Source organism: Thalassophryne amazonica, chromosome 3 (assembly GCF_902500255.1).
Source record: "Thalassophryne amazonica chromosome 3, fThaAma1.1, whole genome shotgun sequence".
Taxonomy (NCBI): Eukaryota; Metazoa; Chordata; class Actinopteri; order Batrachoidiformes; family Batrachoididae; genus Thalassophryne; species Thalassophryne amazonica.
Genome location: NC_047105.1, coordinates 45,369,624 through 45,391,279, shown reverse-complemented (window position 1 = coordinate 45,391,279; position 21,656 = coordinate 45,369,624). Strand labels below are relative to the sequence as shown.

Sequence of the window (21,656 nt, the reverse complement as noted above, 5' to 3'; positions counted from 1 at the left end):
CGATTATTTTAGTAATCAAGTGTTCTATCAATTAATCAGATAAAAAGTACTTTCGCATTTGTTAAACAACACCAATAGTCCAGGGCTCTCACTAAGCAATGGCACAATGTCACTGCACCACCACGCAGACTGTCAAATTTAGTGTATCCCTTTCCGTTTTCCTGGGCAATTATTTTTTCACGTCTTTACAAGTTTTGGATTTTTCTGGATCTGACCCCAACAATTTACCCAAACTGACTCCAAATTACTAAATGAAGTACTTTTATTTATTTTCAGAAATGCGCTCCGTTCTCAAAAAGGTATATAAAGCGCTCTTTTATGGAGCTAAATCCAGGCCAAAAGTTTTGTAATGTGATAACAAAAAAAAAAAAAAAAAAGATTGAAAAAAGAAATTTTGAAACTGAAAATTCAATGTTTGTTCTTGAATTTTATAATCATTTAAAAAGTATACTCAACAAAAATATAAACGTAACACTTTTGGTTTTGCTCCCATTTTGTATCAGATGAACTCAAAGATCTAAAACTTTTTCCACATACACAATATCCCATTTCCCTCAAATATTGTTCACAAACAGTCGAAATCTGTGATAGTGAGCACTTCTCCTTTGCTGAGATAATCCATCCCACCTCACAGGTGTGCCATACCAAGATGCTGATTAGACACCATGATTAGTGCACAGGTGTGCCTTAGACTGCCCACAATAAAAGGCCGCTCTGAAAGGGGCAGTTTTGTTTTATTGGGGGGGGGGGGGGGGATACCAGTCAGTATCTGGTGTGACCACCATTTGCCTCATGCAGTGCAACACATCTCCTTCGCATCATCCGTGAAGAGAACAACTCTCCAACGTGCCAAACACCAGCAAATGTGAGCATTTGCCCACTCAAGTCGGTTACGACGACGAACTGGAGTCAGGTCGAGACCCCGATGAGGACGACGAGCATGCAGATGAGCTTCCCTGAGACGGTTCTGACAGTTTGTGCAGAAATTCTTTGGTTATGCAAACCGACTGTTCCAAAAAAAGAAATATGAATGAAAATAAAATTATTTGATCAAAAAAAAATTAGAGCTGAATCAAAAATGTATTTAAACTGAAAAATATATATCGTACACTTATTTTTATTTTGATAATACTTTTTAAATGATTATAAAAAAAACAAAAACAAACACTGAATTTTCAGTTTCAAAATTATTTTTTTCAATGTTTTTATTTTTCAGATTACAAAACTTTTGGCTTTGATTAGCTCCATACTCTTGCTCCCTCCCTCTGTCTCGCTGTCTTTTTAGAATGCTGAAACAACAAGGGATGTTTAAGTACGTTTGTGAGTACTGGCAATTTTTTTTTGGGGGGGGGGGGGGTATACAACGGTCTCTGAACTTTAAGATCTGATGTTATGAGCCCTGACGAGGCAGCGGTGCGTCCCACTGTACGTCTGCAAAGGCGAGTGTCATCTGCGTGTCATGTACCATTTTGAAAACAAAGTGCATTTCCGAAAATAAATGAAAGTACTTCATTTAGTCATTATTTGGAGTCAGTTTTACTTTAAATGCACAGTAAGTCTATTTCAGATGATAGGCGTGGACCCTTTTTCTCTTAAAAAGGCTTTTACTCTTGTGTCACACTGGAAAGCTTTAGCTTCTGGTGCTACAGATTAGCTCTTACACAGAATACTTAACATGTGATTTCTTTAGTTTTTTTAATTTTAATAATTTGAGAAAAATAAAACTTCACATTGTCATTATGGTAGAATCTTGAGGGGAAAAAAAAAAAGAATTTTATTCATTTTGGAATAAAACTAAAATAAAATGTGAAGCGCTGTGAATACTTTCTAGGTGGCACTATATGTGTATGTATAATACACAGTAGCGTTCAGAATAATCCATGTTCCAGACTGTCTTTGATCATCCGGAGCTGATCAATGGGTGAGCCTTTGCCATTCTGGTTATTCTTCTAACAATTTTGATGGTTGTTTTCCAATTTTCTTCCACGTGTCTTTTTTTTTTGTCCATTTTAAAGCATTGGAGATCATTGTAGATGAACAGCCTATAATGTTTTGCACCTGCGTATAAGTTTTCCCCCCTCCAATCAACTTTTTAATCAAACTACGCTGTTCTTCTGAACAGTGTCTTCTGAACGTCCCATTTTCCTCAGGCTTTCAAAGAGAAAAGCATGTTCAATAGGTGCTGGATTCATCCTTAATTAGGGGACACCTGATTCACACCTGTTTGTTCCACAAAATTGATGAACTCACTGACTGAATGCCACACTACTATTATTGTGAACACCCCCTTTTCTACTTTTTTTTTTTTAACCAATAGCCCAAATTCATAGCATTAAGAGTGTGCATATCATGAATGCTTGGTCTTGTTGGATTTGTGAGAATCTACTGGTACCTTGTTTCCCATGTAACAATAAGAAATATACTCAAAATCTGGATTAATCTTTTTAGTCATATAGCACTACTAATATTCTATTCTGAACACTACTGTATATATATATAAAGTGTGAAGACACCAGACAAGGAAAACACGCAGAGTGAGTGATCTGCAAGAGCAGGGTTGGTGAATATTGGAGTTCAGATGAGGTCTAAAGGCCCACAAAGACTACAACAATACTGTATGCCAGTGCCATCTTGACCAACACACAGATCTGCCTACCTCATCAGTTGAACGTCACCACCTTTGGCAGTGACAGAGTGCCAGAAAGAATTGAAAAAGCCCAGAGCAATAAACGGGTTCCATCTGTTACTGCCAGGGTAGTAGGCCTACATCTCTCTTAGAGATAATCTATATTAAAAATACACCTCACAAGCAGCTGTTGGGTCATCTCACCTTTCCATGCATGAGCAGCCTTATGGTAAGGGTGACATTAAGCCCTCCTTCAATCATACCGGAGTCCATAACTGCACCTGCAAGGTATTGTAGCTGTCCGTATAGAACTGAGATCAAAAAGATGGTCCTAATGGACATAAACACACAGAACAACAACAACAGGTAAGACTGAACTATGACTCAAACTTAAACAAATGACACGGATTCTTGACAAGAGGAAAATAAGAGTCCATCTTTAAAAGTGGATTCTTGCACAATGGTAAATTAACAAGAAAAGCAAACTTGAACACTGCAGATTTATAGCACACCATGGCATTTTAGCTATAAAGACAGCTCAGCAAATTCTGAATTTAACATTTTAAGTTCATAGCTCTGCATGTTCTTGTAGCAAACTACAGCATGGATTGTTAATATTATACTTTATGACTTTTTGTGGAACTGCACTGCAATAATCTCTTGCAGAGATATTCGACAACTTCAGGATGCGGTTCAGGATGAGTCCCTGCAGGGACTTTACCACCGACTGGCAGAGGCTCGAAGTGGGAATTGTCACAGGATGCACAACTCTCTGTGATTTTGTTCTCAGCAGCGATGAATCTCCTTGTTAAGTCAGCAGAAAAAATGCGCCGGGGGGCTAATGCTGGCAAACGGCATCCAGCAGGTACCTGTAAGGGCATTCACGGATGACCTTACCATCACGGCAAAGTCAGTACCAGAAGGAAGATGGATCTTGGAGGAACCTGGTCGAGCTCATTGATTGGGCACGGATGGAGTTCAAACCTGGAAAATCAAGGAGCCTGGTATTGAGGAAAGGACGTGTCCAGGACTGTTCCGCTTTAAGATCAAGGACACAGTTATCCCTACACTTAAGGAAAAATCGGTGAAGAGCTTAGGGAAATGGTATAGGGCGGACCTCAATGACAAACAGTGTGAAGGAGATGTTTAGCCAAACAAAACTTGGATGACATCCCTGGAGAAGAGCAGTTTACCTGGCAAGTACAAGGCCTGGGGGTACCAGCATGGGGTACTCCCTAGGTTGCTGTGGTTACTGCTTGTAAATACCGGTCTCCTCTGTTGAGGTACTGGAGAGATCAATTTCCACCTATCTAAGGAGATGGCTAGGTGTACCTAAAAGCTTTAGCTCCATCGGATTGTACAGCACAGGTAGCAAGCTGCAGCTGCCTGTAACATCGGTTGTAGAGGAGTTTAAAGCGACGAAGATACAGCAGACCATGATGTTGAGAGACAGCAAGGATGAGAAAGTGCGGCAGGCAGACATTACCATCAGGGCGGGTCGCAAGTGGTCAGCCAGCAGAGCACTCACAGAGGTGGAGAATCGGCTGCACCAGGCGGACATCGTGGGGATAGTAGCTAGGGGCAGGCTTGGACTGGGTTGTTCAACTAGGACAAGCTGGGGAAAAGCAAATCCAAATGAACCACGACACATGGTGCAGAGAGAGATCCGTAAGGTCGAGGAGGAGACCCGGCATGTAAAGGCCATAGCCATCAAAAAGCAAGGCAGCTGGACAAGATGGGACGGAGTGCAAGAGAAGGGTTTGACCTGGTAAAGTTCCTTCTGTGCTCGGTTTATGATGTTCTGCCGACCCCATCAAACCTCCACATATGGGGTTTGGTAGAGAGCCCCAACTGCAAGCTCTGTGGGAAGCCAGCCAACCTGGAGCATGTCCTCTTGTCTTGCCAGTCAAGCTTGGCCGATGGAAAATTCTGGTGGCGTCATGACAAGATTCTGTTGCAGTTGGCAGGTGGGGTCGAGCAGGCAAGGAAAAAGGCAAAAGACCTTTCCAGCAGGCCCTGCTTTATCAATTTTGTCAGGTCAGGTGAGGCAGCTGCCGTAGGACGTAGGAACAGAGGCATTTTGGCCTCAGCAAGGACTGGAGATGTGGGCAGACCTGAGGGAGCAGCTCAAATTCCCAGAGAACGCCCACACTAGCCTTAGACCAGATATGGTCCTCTGGTCTAAGAGGACTAAACTGGTTGTACTCATAGAGCTGACCGTACCCTGGGAAGAGCGGATTGAGGAGGCGCATGAGTGCAAGAAGGGGAAATATCAAGGCCTGATACATGACTGCCAGCAAAACGGGTGGAAGGCCTGGAACCTTCCAGTAGAGGTCGGCTGCAGGGGCTTTGCTGGACAGTCACTTTGGAGGATGCTGGGGCAGTTGAGAATTGAAGGGGTGGCCAGGAAGCACTTGATAGGCAACATCACCAGGCAGGCAGAGGCAGCATCCAGATGGATTTGGATTCATAGCGATGTGAGGTGGCAGAGCCAGGCTGTGGAACGATCAATGGCAGAGAGTTGAGTGGCAGTCAGCGAGGGGAAGATCCAGGACACTGGATTTGCTGTCAAGCCCTCCCGATGTGTCATGGGCTTAATTTGACGAAACATCAAAAGAAGGGAGGGTGCCCATCTGATGACCTACGGTAGCCACTCAACTCCTGCCATGTGCTGGTGCCTGAAAAGATGAAAGGAGAGGAGAGAGCGATGCCACTGGCCCACAGATGGTGCAGGGCAGAGTACCTGTAGGAGTGGGCCAGTTGCGATAACCCCATCGTATTTTACATATGATTATAGTAGGTAATCTGGTGCATAAACCATTACCTGGGATAAGCGAACGACCTTGACCATCAAGGTTTACCTTCAGGTCAAAGATGACCTAAAAAGTATGCCAAATTTAATACTTCAATAAAACATGTTGCGTAATATACCAAATTAAAACGGCTTGATGACAGGATCCAGAATATATCAAATGATTTAAGTTATGACATCATTTGGTGAGGTGAAAGGGGTGGGGGGTGAAAGGTTATATTCTCCCCAAAATAAGTTGTTTATCATTACAGTTATCCCCAAACTGTAAAACTTAGGTTAAAAAAAAAAAAAAAAAATAGTTACTTAGCTCCCCTTTAAAGATGCAACAAACACTGTTGTGTAACGGTTTGGTTCATTTGTCATTGAAAGATTTTGAAGTAAAAACACCATGTTCACGTGTAGCTAGAGCTTGTCGCTAGGTAGGCCACATTTATCATAGCCCCAAAAACAGGTGGCTTTTCCGTTTGATCACCCAGCACATTGGCAGCTACAGCTGCACCACCAGATTTGGAGCAGATTAGTAAAAGCACATGGTAAATGTTCTTAAAAAGTACAAATTAGCTTATAAAAAAAAAAAAAAAACTGCAGTAAAATTAGAAATGCAGGTTTAAATATGAAACGTGCTTATTAACAGTCACAAACAGCCAAATTCCCATCTCTCCAGTTAACATTTATTAAAAGTTTCTTTACACATTTGTGAACTGATTCAGAATCCTCCACATCTGCGTCATGTTGCATCTAAGATTATATTACCCACCACCGCACACGATAGCTTATTTTTTTTAATGATATATCAAACAATATCTGTGCAAAACTTGGTACCGTCACCATAAAACAATAGTTTTGCATACCTACCCTGCGAGAAACATCACCAGAAGCTACCTACAGATACATAGACATTCAAAACTTTCTCAGGGGAGGCCAACTGAACCCCTGGGGGAGGAGGAGGTGACCCCTCCTGCAAATGTGCAGAAGAATGTAACTGTTGCTTTTTTCATTTAAACTTCTATTTCCTTGCTGAATGAAACTCCTCTAAGCGGTTGCTCAGTCATGAAATGACTTGCCCAAGTCCACTTGATGCACTCAGCCCCCTTGTCATCTGTACCAAGTTGTATCGTGTGATGGATATGGCAATGTCCAGCCTCAACATGTGCTCCCAGTCCTCAGACTTTAAGATGTTGGGCAAAATTAAGCATTTCTACAGGTCCAAATCTGTCCTCCAAACAATCTTGGTGACACAAATTTCTCTTGAGTTAAAAAAATAATGTCAGCAGTTGAGATGATCTACAGGCTGGCTGTTCTGGGTTAAGCTTGAGTTTCGTTTTGCATGAAGATTAGAACTGTGGTTGCTGCACTGGATACAGGAGAATTTGGGGATCCTGACAGTGACATCATTGCACGTGGCCCTGGCCATCCACAGAATGAGGGTGCTATTGTTGTTAGCATGTCAAGGGCAACACAGCCAAAAATTCTTGTAATGTTGGAGGAAATTATGTCCCATGTTTCAACATATAGTCCATGGCCCAAGCAGGTATCACTTACCTGCACTTACCTTACCACTCGGTACCACTTAAGGTGACTAAACGACACTTAGAATCCAGCCTCAGTGTACCATGGCCTACACAAAAATGTATGATACCCATCCCAGGGTGGCAGCTGTAGCCAGGTAGGGGTCAATGAAGAATTACACAGAGGTCAAAATTTAAAAATGCTTTGATCACATTGAAAACTATACCACATTATTTGTCTAATCATAACAATTCCAAAAAAAGTATAGTTTGGACCATCCGTGATTGGATCGGTCCCATCCCTACTTGAATGTTTGGTCTCTAAAGTAAAGGTCAAACAAGGTCGACGTCCATTGGATTCTATGACATGTGACATATGTTACCCTGTAACGTGATAACTAAGTATGACAGATGGTGAAAGCTATTCCTTATTAGAATCCTATTAAGCCAAACAATAATTTGCATAATTTTTTTCTGAAGTTGGAGCAACTTTAGCTTTTGACCCCTGTACAAACTGAAATTGACTTTTGTCACCATTTTTGCTGTTTTTACCCCACAACATTCCATCAGATAGTCCAAACTACAACTTATATTATATTAGTATATAATTGGGGTGTCGGGGAAAAAAAATCGATTCACGTCCGAATCGCGATTCTTATTTATTACGATTCTGAATCAATCCAAAATGTCCAAGAATCGATTTTAAAAAAGCATTTTTTAAAACATTTTCTTGCTTACTCGCTGCGTGTACTGTTTGTCAGGCAACGGCTTCCGTACTACAGTGTCCCCGTGAGGGGGGGTGGTCCGGCGTGCTTCAAACACTCGTGAGTTACAGAGTTCAGTGGCTGTAGCTTAGCATGGCGGACGAAGAGCTAATTCAGCCAGCACCGTCTTTGCTGAAGCCAAATGTTTGGGCGCATTTTGGACTTTATTATTTGCTGCATAAGAAGGCGCTTGATATGACTTAAGCAGTGTGCAAAACCTGCAAAATGAAAGTCAAGTACTTCGGAAACACTTTAAATCCACAAGCCCATATGCTACGCCATCACCCGGAACTAAAAGAGAGGAGCAGCGGTCTCTGCCGACTACTGACCAGCGCTTCGCTAAACTGCCAGCCAACTCCAAACAAGCAAAGCAGATAAGTAGATTTACATCTAGAATCACTTGATTAACCTTGCAAAGCTGCATTTTCTTAAACATAAACATTTTTTAAGTAATAACTATTTCTCAGAGCTCTTTGAATCGAAAATCGATTCTGAAATCGAATCGTTACCCCAAGAATCGGAATCAAATTGAATCGTGAGTTGTTGAACGATTCACATCCCTAGTATATAATATATACTAGTATATATTACAGAGCTCAAAATAGTACGTGCATGTGCTAGTTTGTGCACGTATTATTCGAGCGGTGCACGTAATTTTATACTGCACTTGCACTGGTGCAAGTAACTTTATCCAAGCTTTATCAACTATAAGCACCAGTAGAATGAACCAATAAAGGAATAAATAAGGAAAAAACCATTTCCAGTGTGTTGTCTTCATCTTCCCTGCGATTTATGACTCTCACACACGGAGCAAGATGCTGTGACAATTCGTTCGCGCGCACAAGTGAAAAAAAAAATGTCTGGCTGCAGGCTGTAAGTTCCTTGCTCTCCGCTCAAACGCTCTCATCACTGTGTTAAAAAAAAAGGACATAAGTCATGCTCACAGACTGATTGCCAGAGACAGGACATGTCCACATGAAGTATAACTAACAGACATCTCCACATTTACTCACGGACGGTTCGTTCGTGCGCACGCATCTCGCAGTCACAGGAGGAAAGATGAACTATAACAGAACTCAGAGCGCAGACCTGCAGTTCAGCACAAGAACAAATATAAACTAGAAGAGAAATCAGAGTGCAGTCTGACTGCAGCCAAACTGTGCACTCTGATTTCTCTGTGCAGAGAACCTGCAGGCTGCGTTCTCACCTCCTCTCTGCCCCCCTGCTACGCGCACCTGACACAGAAATTCCTGTGTCATCATGACGCCACAGGAAGAAACAACTCGAAGTGGGCATGGTGTGAAAGTGACTGAAGTGACTTTTGTTTGTGCAAGTCATTTTTTGTTACTAGCCCCAGTGCAAATAGGTTAAAAAAGTATTTAGACCCCTGTATTTGTATTTATATATATATATATATATATATATATATATATATATATATATATATATATATATATAAAATGGTATCCAGGTTCAATTATTTCTATGGCATATCACATGCACCCCCCCCCCCCCATATATAAAATGTGTATTATCTAGGTCCATTTCCTATAACAGAATTTGTAACCCTTGTATTTAATGAATATTTTAGTACTCATGTCTAATTTCTATGGCATAGGATACGAACCCCCTATATAAAACGTGTATTATGTATTTCATATTATGTGTCTTACATATATCCCATTTCTAAGCAGGGGTGGTGGCCAAATGGTTAATGCGCTTGGTTTCAGTGCAGAAGGTTCCGGGTTCAAATCCCACCCCTGCCACATTTCTCCATGTAATGTGGAGCAGCGTCAGGAAGGGCATTCGGCATAAAACCTGTGCCAATTCAACATGCAGATCCACCTTGGATTTGCTGTGGCAACCCCGAGTGCAAACAAGGGAGCAGCTGAAGGGACTTACTGACATATATCCCATTTCTGTATTTGAAGCCATGTGTGATGTGTGCTAGCGCAGCAACCATCTTCTCAAGGTTCCAAATGTCCTACACCCCATATACCAACACAAGATACCAGCTTCACCCAGTATGGGATGACCCTTGTGGGGCCTTTGACCATGTCAGTCGGTGGAAATTGCTACATCACTGTTTTCACAGACTGACTCAAGTGGCCTGAGGTGGCCTGAGGCAGAAGCCATAGCCAAAAAGAAATCCTCATACATCACCAAGATCCTCGCCAACCTACTCCCCACTACCAGATGTGCCATCACTATGTGCAACATCAGGCAAAGCCATGTTATTGAAGAACATGCACAATCATTTTGAACCAATTGTTACTGTTTAGAAGTAGGGTTGTGTATCAAGAACTGGTTCTTTTTGGGTATCATTAAGAAATGACTCAATCCACCGACATCAATAGCCTTTTTGCTTAACGATTCCCTTATTGGTCCTTCAGAGCGGCTGTTTTTGAAGGCGTTTGTCGGGAAAGTGATCATTTCTCTACGTTGATTGCAGACCCTGCAGTGGCTCTGTAATCAACCACTTCTGCAGCGTGACTGCGCTTTGACGCTTGAACCAATGAAGCAGTGCTTCGATCCACTGCTTTGTTGGTTCTTTGATTCACTGTTCTTCAGAAGCAGCAAGTCCACTTCCTAACCCCTCTCAAAACCATTAAAATATGTCAATCATGAGTCACTTTTGTGTGGATTAAAGCCACTAACTGGGACTCTTGTTGCGGTCAAGAAATGACAATTGTCCTCCGTTCTGTTTGCAGAGCTCCAAATGCTGCGCCGCTCTCTGCCGAGTCAAGTTAGAGTCAGGTTGACATCGCCGCTTTAAATAAAATGACACCTCTTTCCGGAAGTTGTAACACAGACAAACTACAATCGATTAAAATGTTTTTTCCTCCCAAAATGGGACGTCCTGTGTCCTTTATGAATTACACTGATGCTGACGTGCTGTACAGCTGGCTGCAAGAGCTCAGCTCAGAGGTATGGAGCGATATTCATGCCAATAATGTCTGAAAGGAAATGCTTTTGACACAAACTACAGATTTTGTTTATTTCTATTTATGTCCAGAGTTTAAGGATCCAGTGACCAATTTCATATTTATTTACTTTAAGACTCAATAAAATGCTCACATAGAAAACTTGTAAAGCCTACTTTTAGTAAACAGAAAATTCACAAGAGGTATTGATAAGGAATCGGATTGATAGATAAAATCTTATCAACGCCTATCCCTAGTTAGGAGTTTATCGATAATAAAACTGTTATTCACTGCCTGTTGTAGTTTGTTGTCTATGCTCATATTTATGTTGTTAAAATTAACAACATTTCAGTGCAAATATTAGGGAGGGTCCACATATAATCTTACACTACAATAACAACAGAGTGTGGGAGCTGCATGAAATAGGACACGTTTATGCATTCTTAGTGTCATTTTGCCACAGTTTTAATATGTTGGGAAACAAAATGTGCTGTTATTACAAACGTGCAAAGGACCAGAAAGGACAACTCTGGTTTCAATTTATGGAGAAAAAATAACCTGCCTGTAAACATGATTTTTGGTCTGCACACAGAACAAGCTTCCCATTTTATGCACATGCACTGATAGCGAACATACAAATCTGATATGGGGGTCACCTCAGTCCGTGACACCGTAACTGGGTCCCTCCTGTAATCACACTCAAATATTGCTTTCCCCTCATAAAATCTTTTCGAATTCTGTGAAACTTCACAACCGTTTGTTTGTGTCACCATTTGTACATCTGTAAATGATGCACTCCTTCCTCATTGCGCATTCCGATGTTTTATCACTAAAATGTTGTGTAAACACTCTAGAGTATGGCAGTTGCAAGCTAGCTGCACAAGTCAACTATTATTTTTTTCCTAGGCCAACAACTTTAGGAGCAGGATATCCTTGGAAGTGACGTTTCATCAAATTCTCTCATTTGTTTGCTTAGCTATGAGTGTGTAAATCTGTAAACTGCATATTCATTATTACATTCTTATTAATATTTTAAGGTTTCTTTTCACCATCTACTCTGTTAATATGCACTTCCATATATGATAAGTTTCTTTTTTAGGTTTTAATCATTCACAAAATCTTTAAAAGGCATAAACAGCAATTACACTGTACGTAATGACAGCGGCCAACAGTTTGCGGGAAATAATCATTTCGCGTCCGATGCTTCAGCCCAAATTCTGATGTTTTACGATTTTTTTTTTTTTTTTGGAAATATCGTACTTTTTTGCCAACGTTACATATAATCACACAGCGCCACACCAAAAGTGAAAGACAAATCCGTCCTTCCTTGTGCTAAGGTTACTCGTGCAAAGTGAGGCGTACGCACTACAGTGAGTCAGTGAAAAGTGACCTACTGTTCAAACAGCAAGCTGGTATTTAGACTAACATACCTTCAAAGAAATGAATTCACCTACGACTCAAGTTAACCAACTCCAGATGCGGAAATTAGCGCTGAATCCGTCCGCGCTCATGGCAAAACATATGGTAGCCTGTTTAGCTTAGCAGCGAACGTTGCCTCCATTATTAGCGAGTTCATCGACGTACTTTTAGTTTGACAAATATTTCGGAGCAAACACAAATACGAAAAAAACATACCAAGCTCCATATGTCAATCGTCTTTTTTTCTTTAAATAAAGTTCCATCAACAGTTAAAGCTAGTTTATATCCATTAGCTGTTTAGCATTTGTGGAAACAATGAATGGAGCACGCGTGCGACACTTAGCAAAGCTAACTAGTCGTATAACTTAGTAGTTAACGTTATGAAACCCAAACGGAATATCTATAACCTATGTGGCATGGTCGTCAAACACTCCGTCACACCAGAAGCATGTAACAAATAATGAATTACTAGTTTAAAACGCCGTTAATAATGAAACTGTTGGCAGTGAGGCTAATGCGGCCTGTTCGCTAACTCTCCGCTAATGGCTAAGCGCGATTTCTTTCCGCTGCTGCTGCTATTTACAACAAATACCAAATACAACAAATACGAAAATAAACTTACCCGATTCGTTCACTAACAAGTGATCGGGGGAGGGTTGGGGTTGTAAGGGTAGAAGGGGAGAGGTTCGGGAGGGTAGAAACCCGGGGGAGAGTTTAGAAAGGAATCGGGGAAAAGGGAAGAGTGATGTGAGATCGAGCTCCACTCCTTTAACACAAAGACAACACAACCCTCACCTTTGAACTTTACTCTTTCACCCAACCTCAAGCACGTGATTGCACGCCTTTATTTTAAAGTGTTGCAGGATATTTTAAGAGCTCTACCACAACATACTAGATTACATGAAATAATAATACAATCAAATGTAACATTAATATACCAACAACAGTAAAACGTGCGACATTTCTTGTACATTTTTTCATACTTATTTAAATAATCATCGTACTCTGCGGAATGGCAGAATCCACACCTTCCCTTGCAAATTTTTGTACATTTTGCACACATTTCAATATTTAAAAAGTCACAGTATCATACGTATCTTGCCTGTTCTTCTCCCATCACCTACTACAGTAAAAACCTTTTTGCACATTTCTGTACCTAACACTCATCACAATTCGACCTTATGCACATATGTTCACGTACATCTAAAAAATATATATATTGTGGAAAAAGCCCAATATTTTTCACAAAGTGAAATTATTAAATACTCTTCTACATTTTTAAATATACTTCTACATTTCAACTGTATTTGCACTGAAATAATTTTAGCAACATAAATAAATACGAACATAGACAACAAAATACAACAGGTAGTAAATAATTTTATTATAGATAAACTCCTAAACAGTGTTGCCAAAGTAACTTTGAAAAGTTACTTCATGAGTTACTTTTTAACAGCTACATTTTGCAGTTACTTTATACAGTTACTTCTTTAGCAGGCACAATTTGTCAGCAGCTACTGAATGTAACTAATGATGTAACTACTAATCTAACTTGGTTAGTTTTAAGATCGAGTACTTAGAAAAGTAACTATTAGTTACTTTGCCAATTACTCAACCATAGTTGTTGCAAGTTGTCTGCAGATCCTAATAAAGTAACTATATAAAGTAATTAAAAAAGTAACTTTTCAAAGTAACTGTGGCAATACTGCTCCCAATCATATCAACCGGTTCAAACTGTCGGCAGTGTTCCAAGAATTTTTTTTAATAATAATCCACTCTACAGCTTCAAAAATACAAAATGTGTATCTCAAAATATTAGAATATTCCATCTGATCAATTCAAAAATGGAATGTCAAAATTCTGAACAGTATGTTGATTTGTGCATTCAATACTTTGTTTTGGGGCTATTTTTGAATGAATTACTGCATCAGTATGGAGTGGCATGGAGGCGATCAGCCTGTCTAATGAGTTTTTCTTTACTTTACTTTTTTTTTTGCTGTAGGCCATATCAAAATTAAAATAAAAAAAATCTTGAAACATTTTAGCTTCAAAGACATGCTTATTTAGGGTCTGCTCCTTTCTCCTACCCTGACCAAGGCAACATCTCTACATCTGGAGTTGGTCCCCAGGTGCCAGACTGTGGCTGCCCACTGCTCCGAGTGGTTCTATTGTGTCTAACTGTAATTAGGATGGGTTAAGTGCAGAGGACAAGTTTCATTGTATATATGTGCCATGACAATAAAGGGTCTATTCTGTTCTATTCTTATATGTAATGAGTCTACAATATATATTATTTTCATTGTCTGAAATACCTTATCAAAAATACTCAACTTTATCACAATATTACAATTTTTTAGATGTACATGTAGTTAGAAACCTTATGTTGATTATCTTTTGTACGGTTGGCTTTATTTCTGAACCAGCTCAACAACGTGAAATCCTTGCACGGGAACACATACTTGGCAATAAAACCTGCTTCTGAAAAAAATTATAATAGTGTACAACAGAAATGTTGAGTTCAACAAAACAAAATCACATAGTATATGAAACGAGTAGTTGGGCAGTGGCATTTTTAATCATTTTGCCTCTGCACACTACAAAGGCGTAAATGATGTGTTTGTATTGTAGACTTTTAGCTTTATTTAAAGAGTTTTAACAAAAAGATCACATTAATCATTTAGGAATTACAGCCATTTTTATACACAGGTGCTCCATTTTCAGAGGGCACAACTACTTGGACATACTGTAATATAGTTTTACACATCAAGATTAAAATACTTGGACTTCATTTACATGAATCATTATGGTACTCTATGGTAACCCTGCCTGGAGTAGGTATTTCTTAAAAAAAAAAAAACAACGCATAATTGTGGAAGAAAGCTAGTGAAGGCTGCCACCAAGACACCCAGACAACTGTGGCTTTGTCGTAACCTTCTGTTTCTACAATTGGACAAATTGCACAGTTCAGCTTCTGTGTGCTGCTGCACAACCACACCACCATGAAATTGGGAGTGGTGGTGCAGCATAAAAAATTTGTACTGTGCAGTTTCTCCAATCACAACCACAATAGTCTATAACTCCTTCAGAGTTGTTTGGATGTCTTGGTAGCAGAATCTCCTGCAAGAAAACAAATCATATCCAGGCTCAGTCTCCCATGAACCTTCTGGCGAACTGTAGCTGAAACTTCACATTTGTTTTCAAGAAAATAATTCTCTATGCCACTCCAGTATGATGCTGGATACTACCTATATTACATATTTATATGGTAAATGCACCATATTTCTGCAGCACTTTTACATTTCATGGTGACGCTAGAAGTGCTTTAGAATGACACTTCAAATTCCCCTATTCATTTATAGATACATGCACACTGCTGTCATTGTGCTCCCATCCAAGGCACTAAGCTGCACATGGGAGCAACTTGGTACATTTTAGACCTTGCCCAAACAACCTTTGTGATTTTCCTGGCTGACTGGGACTCAAACTAAAGATCCTCTGGTCACAAGCCAGCCTCTACTGGTAGATTATACCAATATGTAGTATGTTGGTCTCATATACAATGCATCACATATTGGTACAGTATATATTATATACTATACCAATACTGTTTTCATGCTAATCATTATTTAGTAAGAACAGTTGTCTCTAATGGTCAACAACCTGCCGAATCACTCTACCAATCATGTGTCACACAGAGCCAATAAGTGGACTAGTGTTCAGCCTTTCCCTTGTGGAGACCTTTAAATTGTGATTTGACTCTACAAAATTAATTGAATGTCTCACAATGACGATACAGCTGAATTTGAAATTCTTTTGTCAAACTTGAAGGCAGCACTGTTGCATCACCCAAAGGTCAACTTCATACAGCATTTTCCACTGCAAATAAATTAACATCCACACATTAGGAAACAAGAGCAATCCGAGATTTCTAACATCCACCATTCCAGATCCAGATCACCTCCAAAATTCAGTGGAGTCTTCCAAGGCCTAATATCTATCCTTGGTGCAAATTTGGTCAGAATCCATGAAGTAGTTTTGACATACAGTGAGGGAAATAAGCATTTGATCCACTGTCAATTTTGCAGGTTTTTCCACCTACAAAGAATGGAGAGGTCTGTAGTTTTATCATAGGTACACTTCAACTGTGAGACAGAATCTTAAAAAAAAAAAAGAAAAATCCAGAAAATCACATTGTATGATTTTTAAATAATTAATTTGCATTTTATTGCATGAAATAAGTATTTGATCCCCTAAGAAAAACAGACCTTAACAATTGGTACAGAAACATTTGTCTGCCATTACAGAGGTCAGATGTTTCCTGTAGTTCTTGACCAAGTTTTCACACACTGCAACAGGGATTTTGGTCCACTCCTCCATACAGATCTTCTCCAGATCTTTCACGTTTGGAGTTTCAGCTTCCTCCAAAGATTTTCTATTGAGTTCAGGTCTGGAGACTGGCCAGGCCACTCCAGGACCTTGAAATGCTTCTTACGGAGCCCCTCCTTAGTTGCCCTGGCTGTGTGTTTGGGGTCACTGTCATGCTGGAAGACCCAGCCATGACCCATCTTAAATGCGCTTACTGAGGGAAGGATACAATACATCCATCCTCCCTTCAATACGGTGCAGTCGTCCTGTCCCCTTTGCTGAAGAGCACCCCAGAGTATGATGTTTCCACCCCCATGCTTCACAGTTGGGACGGTTTTCTTGGGGTTGTTCTCATCCTCTAAACATGGCAAGTGGAGTTGATTCCAAAAAGCTCTATTGTGGTCTCATCTGACCACATGACCTTCTACCATGCCTCCTCTGGCTCATCCAGATGGTCACTGGTGAACTTCAAATGGGCCTGGACATGTGCTGGCTTGAGCAGGTGGACCTTGCTGCCCTGCAGGATTTTAAACCATGACGGCATCGTGTGTTACCAATGTAATCTTTGTGACTGCGGTCACTGCTCTCTTCAGGTCATTGACCAGGTTCTCCTGTCTAGTTCTGAGCTTTCTCAGAATCATCCTTACCACACGAAGTGAGATCTTGCATGGAATCCCAGACCGAGGGAGATTGACAGCCATCTTGTGTTTCTTCCACTTTCTAATAAATAATTATAACAGTTGTTGTCTTCTCACCAAGCTGCTTGCCTGTTGTCCTGTAGTCCATCCCAGCCTTGTGCAGGTCTACAGTTTTGTCCCTGGTGTCCTTAGACAGCTCTTTTCATCTTGGCCATGGTGGATAGGTTGGAGTGTGATTGGTTGTGTGCACAGGTGTCTTTTTTACAGGTAACCAGTTCAAACAGGTGCAATTAATACAGGTAAAGAGTGCAGAATAGGAGGGCTTCTTAAAGAAGAACTAACAGGTCTGTGAGAGCCAGAATTCTTGCTGGTTGGTAGGGGGTCAAATACTTATTTCATGCAATAAAATGGAAATTAGTTATTTATAAATCATACAATGTGATTTTCTGGATTTTTTTTAGATTCTGTCTCTCACAGTTGAAGTGTACCTACGATAAAAATTACAGACCTCTCCATTCTTTGTTGATGGGGAAACCAGCAAAATTGACAGTGGATCAAATACTTATTTCCCCCAGTGTAATACTTCAAAGCCTATACGAGGTCTATTAGAAAAGTATCCGACCTTATTATTTTTTTCAAAAACCATATGGATTTGAATCACGTGTGATTACATCAGACATGCTTGAACCCTCGTGGGCATGCAAGAGTTTTTTCACGCCTGTCGGTTACGTCATTCGCCTGTGGGCAGTCTTTGAGTGAGGAGTGGCCCACCCTCTCGTCAATTTTTTCATTGTTTAGGAATGGCTCAGAGACTGCTGCTTTGTTTGATCAAAATTTTTTCAAAACTGTATGGCACAACTGAGTGGACACCATTCGATAAATTCAGCTGGTTTTCGGTAAAAATTTTAACGGCTGATGAGAGATTTTGGTCTGTAAGTGTCGCTTTAAGGACGGCCCACGGCGCCTGACGGCGATCTGCGCTTCGAGGCAGCAGCGTCTCGCCGTTTCAAGTTGAAAACTTCCACATTTCAGGCTCTGTTGACCCAGGAAGTCGTCAGAGAACAGAGAACTTTCAGAAAAAGTCAGCATGAGGAATTTATTCGGACATTCCATTGTTAACGGACATTTTATAATGAAAGAACGTGCGGGCAGAGTCGCATGTCGGGCCGGACCCGACCACGGGGGGTCGCGACAGGAAAAACACCTCCGTTGGAAACCTTAACGGACAAGTTGGAACATGCCCAAGCTGTTAAACAATTTCTCAGTTACTCACTTGTTGAAAGCCATCAAAAGCCGCCTGAATTTTACAAATGGTTTTCAACACGGAGGTGTTTTTCCTGTCGCGGCGCACAGATTCGCCGAGTTGTCATGTAAACGACTCGGCGAATTTACGCGCACGTCTTTCATTACAAAATGTCCTTAAACAGTGGAATGTCCGCATAAAGTCCTCATGCCGGCCTCTTCTGAATCTTCTCTGTTCTCTCACGACGTCCTGGGTGAATTAAGCCTTAAATTAGGATGTTTTCAGGTCGAAACAGGCCGACGACAGTGCCTGGCGCGACGTCCCGCTCCGTGGGAAGTCCTTACAGCGACAGACACACCCCATAATCTCTCATCAGCCGTTAAACTTTTCACAGAAAACCAGCTGAATTTCTCGAATAGTGTCCACTCGGATATTCCTCACAGGTCCAGAAAAAAGTTTGATAAAGCAACGCGCTCCGTCTCGAGCAGCGTGTGAAACAAAGGAATTCAGCCGAGAGGGCTGGACCACATCTCACTCAAGGCCTGCCCACAGGGAAATGACGTCACCGACAAAAACTCACGCATGCGCACGAGGGTTCAAGCATGATTGGTGTAATTGCACGTCATTCAAATCCATATAGTTAAAAAAAAAAAGTGTCGGTTTCTTATCTAATAGACCTCGTATAAAGTGAAATCTTGATCCAGAATCCAGATCCGGATCATCTCCAAAATTTAATGGAGTCATTCACACCCTAATATCCATCTGTGGTGAAAATTGTCAAAATCCACACAGTAGTTTTGATATAATCCGGCTAACAGACAGACAAATAAACGCCAATGATGTTATTACATCCTCGGCAGACGTAAAAACTGATTATCTATAGACTATGACTATCATTCCGATCCATTTCAAATATTAGTTCATTTTTACAGCACAACAGAATGAAGACAGAGCCACCCAGGAAAGGTTACTAAAGTTTTATAGCTGAGAAAATGGTTGCTGATAAGGTAATATGTATGACATATCTGTAATTCAGCCTTAGACAACAAAATGACTGGTATTATCTTCACAGCAAAACTGGTCTAACAGGGTGTGGGTTCTATCCGGGTGCTCCGGCTTCCTCCCACATCCAAAAACATGCAGATTAGGTGGATTGGAAACTTTAAATTGTCCATAGGTGTGCATGCAGGTGTGAATGTGTTTGTCTATGTGTGGTCCTGCAACAGAATGGCATCCTGTCCAGGGTGTACCCCGCCTCACACCCTGTGACTGCTGGGATAGGCTCCAGCCCCCCGTGAGCTAATCTACTTTACATCATTTAATGGAGAGAGAGAGAATGGAAAAGTACTGAGTGGCAACCAGTGATGCCGGTAGTAACGCGTTACTCTAATCTGACCACTTTTTTTTAGTAACGAGTAATCTAACGCGTTAATCTTTCCAAATCAGTAATCAGATTAAAGTTACTTCTCCATGTCACTGTGCGTTACTATTATTTTTCATTGTGGGTCGATAACAGCATTAAACTTGGTCTGTGGGCAGGAGGTCGGGGTTCGACTGAACTGCCCACTTTAAGCGAGCTGTGAGCTTTTAATCCGCGGTTTTTTGCAGCTGCTCGACTCGTTCTCACCTCTTAAAGCGCGGTGATCAGCACACCTGCACTGAGCTTTACAAAGACATTTTTATACTTTTTTTCCTCCTTTATTTAGAATTCTGAGCTGAGCCGCTCTGTATCTGGTCGTTAAAAACAGCTGATCCTCCGCGACGCGTCAACAACTAACACTATTTTCCACTCAAATGCACCTAAACTCTCTTTCTGAGGACCACATGATGTGAAAACGCAATAAAACTTTCTTACCTGTAAATCTGGTCCTGTTTTCTGCATAAATAAATGTTATCCATTCTTTGTGCTCAAACGCCAAAGCAGGGGCGAATCCAGATGGAATGGGGGCGTGGGGGAGGGATGTGCCCCCCTCCCCCACAACACCCCTAGATTAAAGGTGCAATTTTGAAGCCGTTTTTTACTACAACTAATATTGCTTAAAATAATAATAATTTCGACAAGTAAAATGTTTAGAGAGAATTTAAATGTTAGAAAAATGTTAGAATTTAAGTTACCTTTATAAACAATGTAGGCTCGAAATTGCAAGTTTTACTGTTACAGTGCTGTCAACAGTTAAATATGAGGAAAAGAAAGACGTCTTTATTTTACTTTTTATAAAACAAGTATTTATTTTCATTGAAGTCAAGAAAGGGTGACTATAAAGTGAGTTTTGGCAAAACAGGTATCATTGTCATGTTGAGGTGGCAGAGGGTTGTTGTCGGCAGCTGGGAAAAGTAACTAAAAAAGTAACTAGTAATCTAACTTAGTTACTTTTACAATTGAGTAATCAGTAAAGTAACTAAGTTACTTTTTCAAAGTAACTGTGGCAACACTGGTGGCAACACATTCTGACATTTGTTAGTAACCATAAACTGGACAGCAATTCTGGATAAATCAATCTTGCAGCATACTGTACATACTATACCAAAATATTTCTCAAGTTACAAGCAATAGTTTTCAGTAAGTGACAAAATAAATGGTGTTGCTTTAAGTCCAATGTATTTTATCCTGGCTAATGTTTGGGGGACTTTAGATTGAACATGAGCAGTGGGCCAATATGATTCTGGACCTAAAGTACACCTCATACTGGTTATTCTTCTGGCATTACAAGGCAATATTAGCTGCCAATCCAATCCATCCAACCCAAACCATAACTCTGACCTATTCCAACATTCGGTGGGTGAGAAATGGGCTCCATCCTGGAGAGGCTGCCAGTCTATTGTATGGTCAACACATATAGACAAACTAAAATATTCACACCTACAGTCAATTTAAAGTCACCAAATTCATCTAACATGCATGTCTTTGTAAGTGGAAGAAACATGAAGCCCACAGAGGGAACCTATTCAAACATGGGGAGAAAACGCAAACTCCAAACAGAAAGGACCAGGTCGTCAGCAAATCTGGGATCTTGAGTAATATACAAATAGAATTTTTTTTCTTACAATTTTTTTTTAAGGCAAACGTAGAGACAGAGCTCCTATTATAAAAATAATGTTCATGAGTGCAATGGTAAGACTATTTTTATTTCAGCTGAAAGATGGAAAAATCCATCTTTCAATGCATGAAAATTTTTTTCCAGTGTAGAATGGAAATGTAAAATGGAATACATTCATTAGTTGTTTTATATGAAACCAAAACAAATCCTTGTTATTTGATATTTTTCTTAAGAATTTGACAGATGAAAAAAGTACATTTCTTCTTCACATTTCCAGAAGCAAAAATGGGAAAATCCACTCCAAAATTGTTCAATCAAC

The 21,656-nt window shown here is 40.4% G+C and overlaps 1 long non-coding RNA gene across 1 annotated transcript; it reads right to left on the bottom strand.

Moving 5' to 3' along the window:
* Positions 1-2,831: 2,831 nt before the first annotated feature.
* LOC117506629 lies at positions 2,832-14,127 on the bottom strand. The gene is made up of 2 exons (XR_004559518.1): positions 12,676-14,127; positions 2,832-2,957 (listed from the first exon to the last, which is right to left on the bottom strand). It is a non-coding gene; the product is annotated as an uncharacterized LOC117506629 (long non-coding RNA).
* Between the last annotated feature and the right edge of the window lie 7,529 nt (positions 14,128-21,656).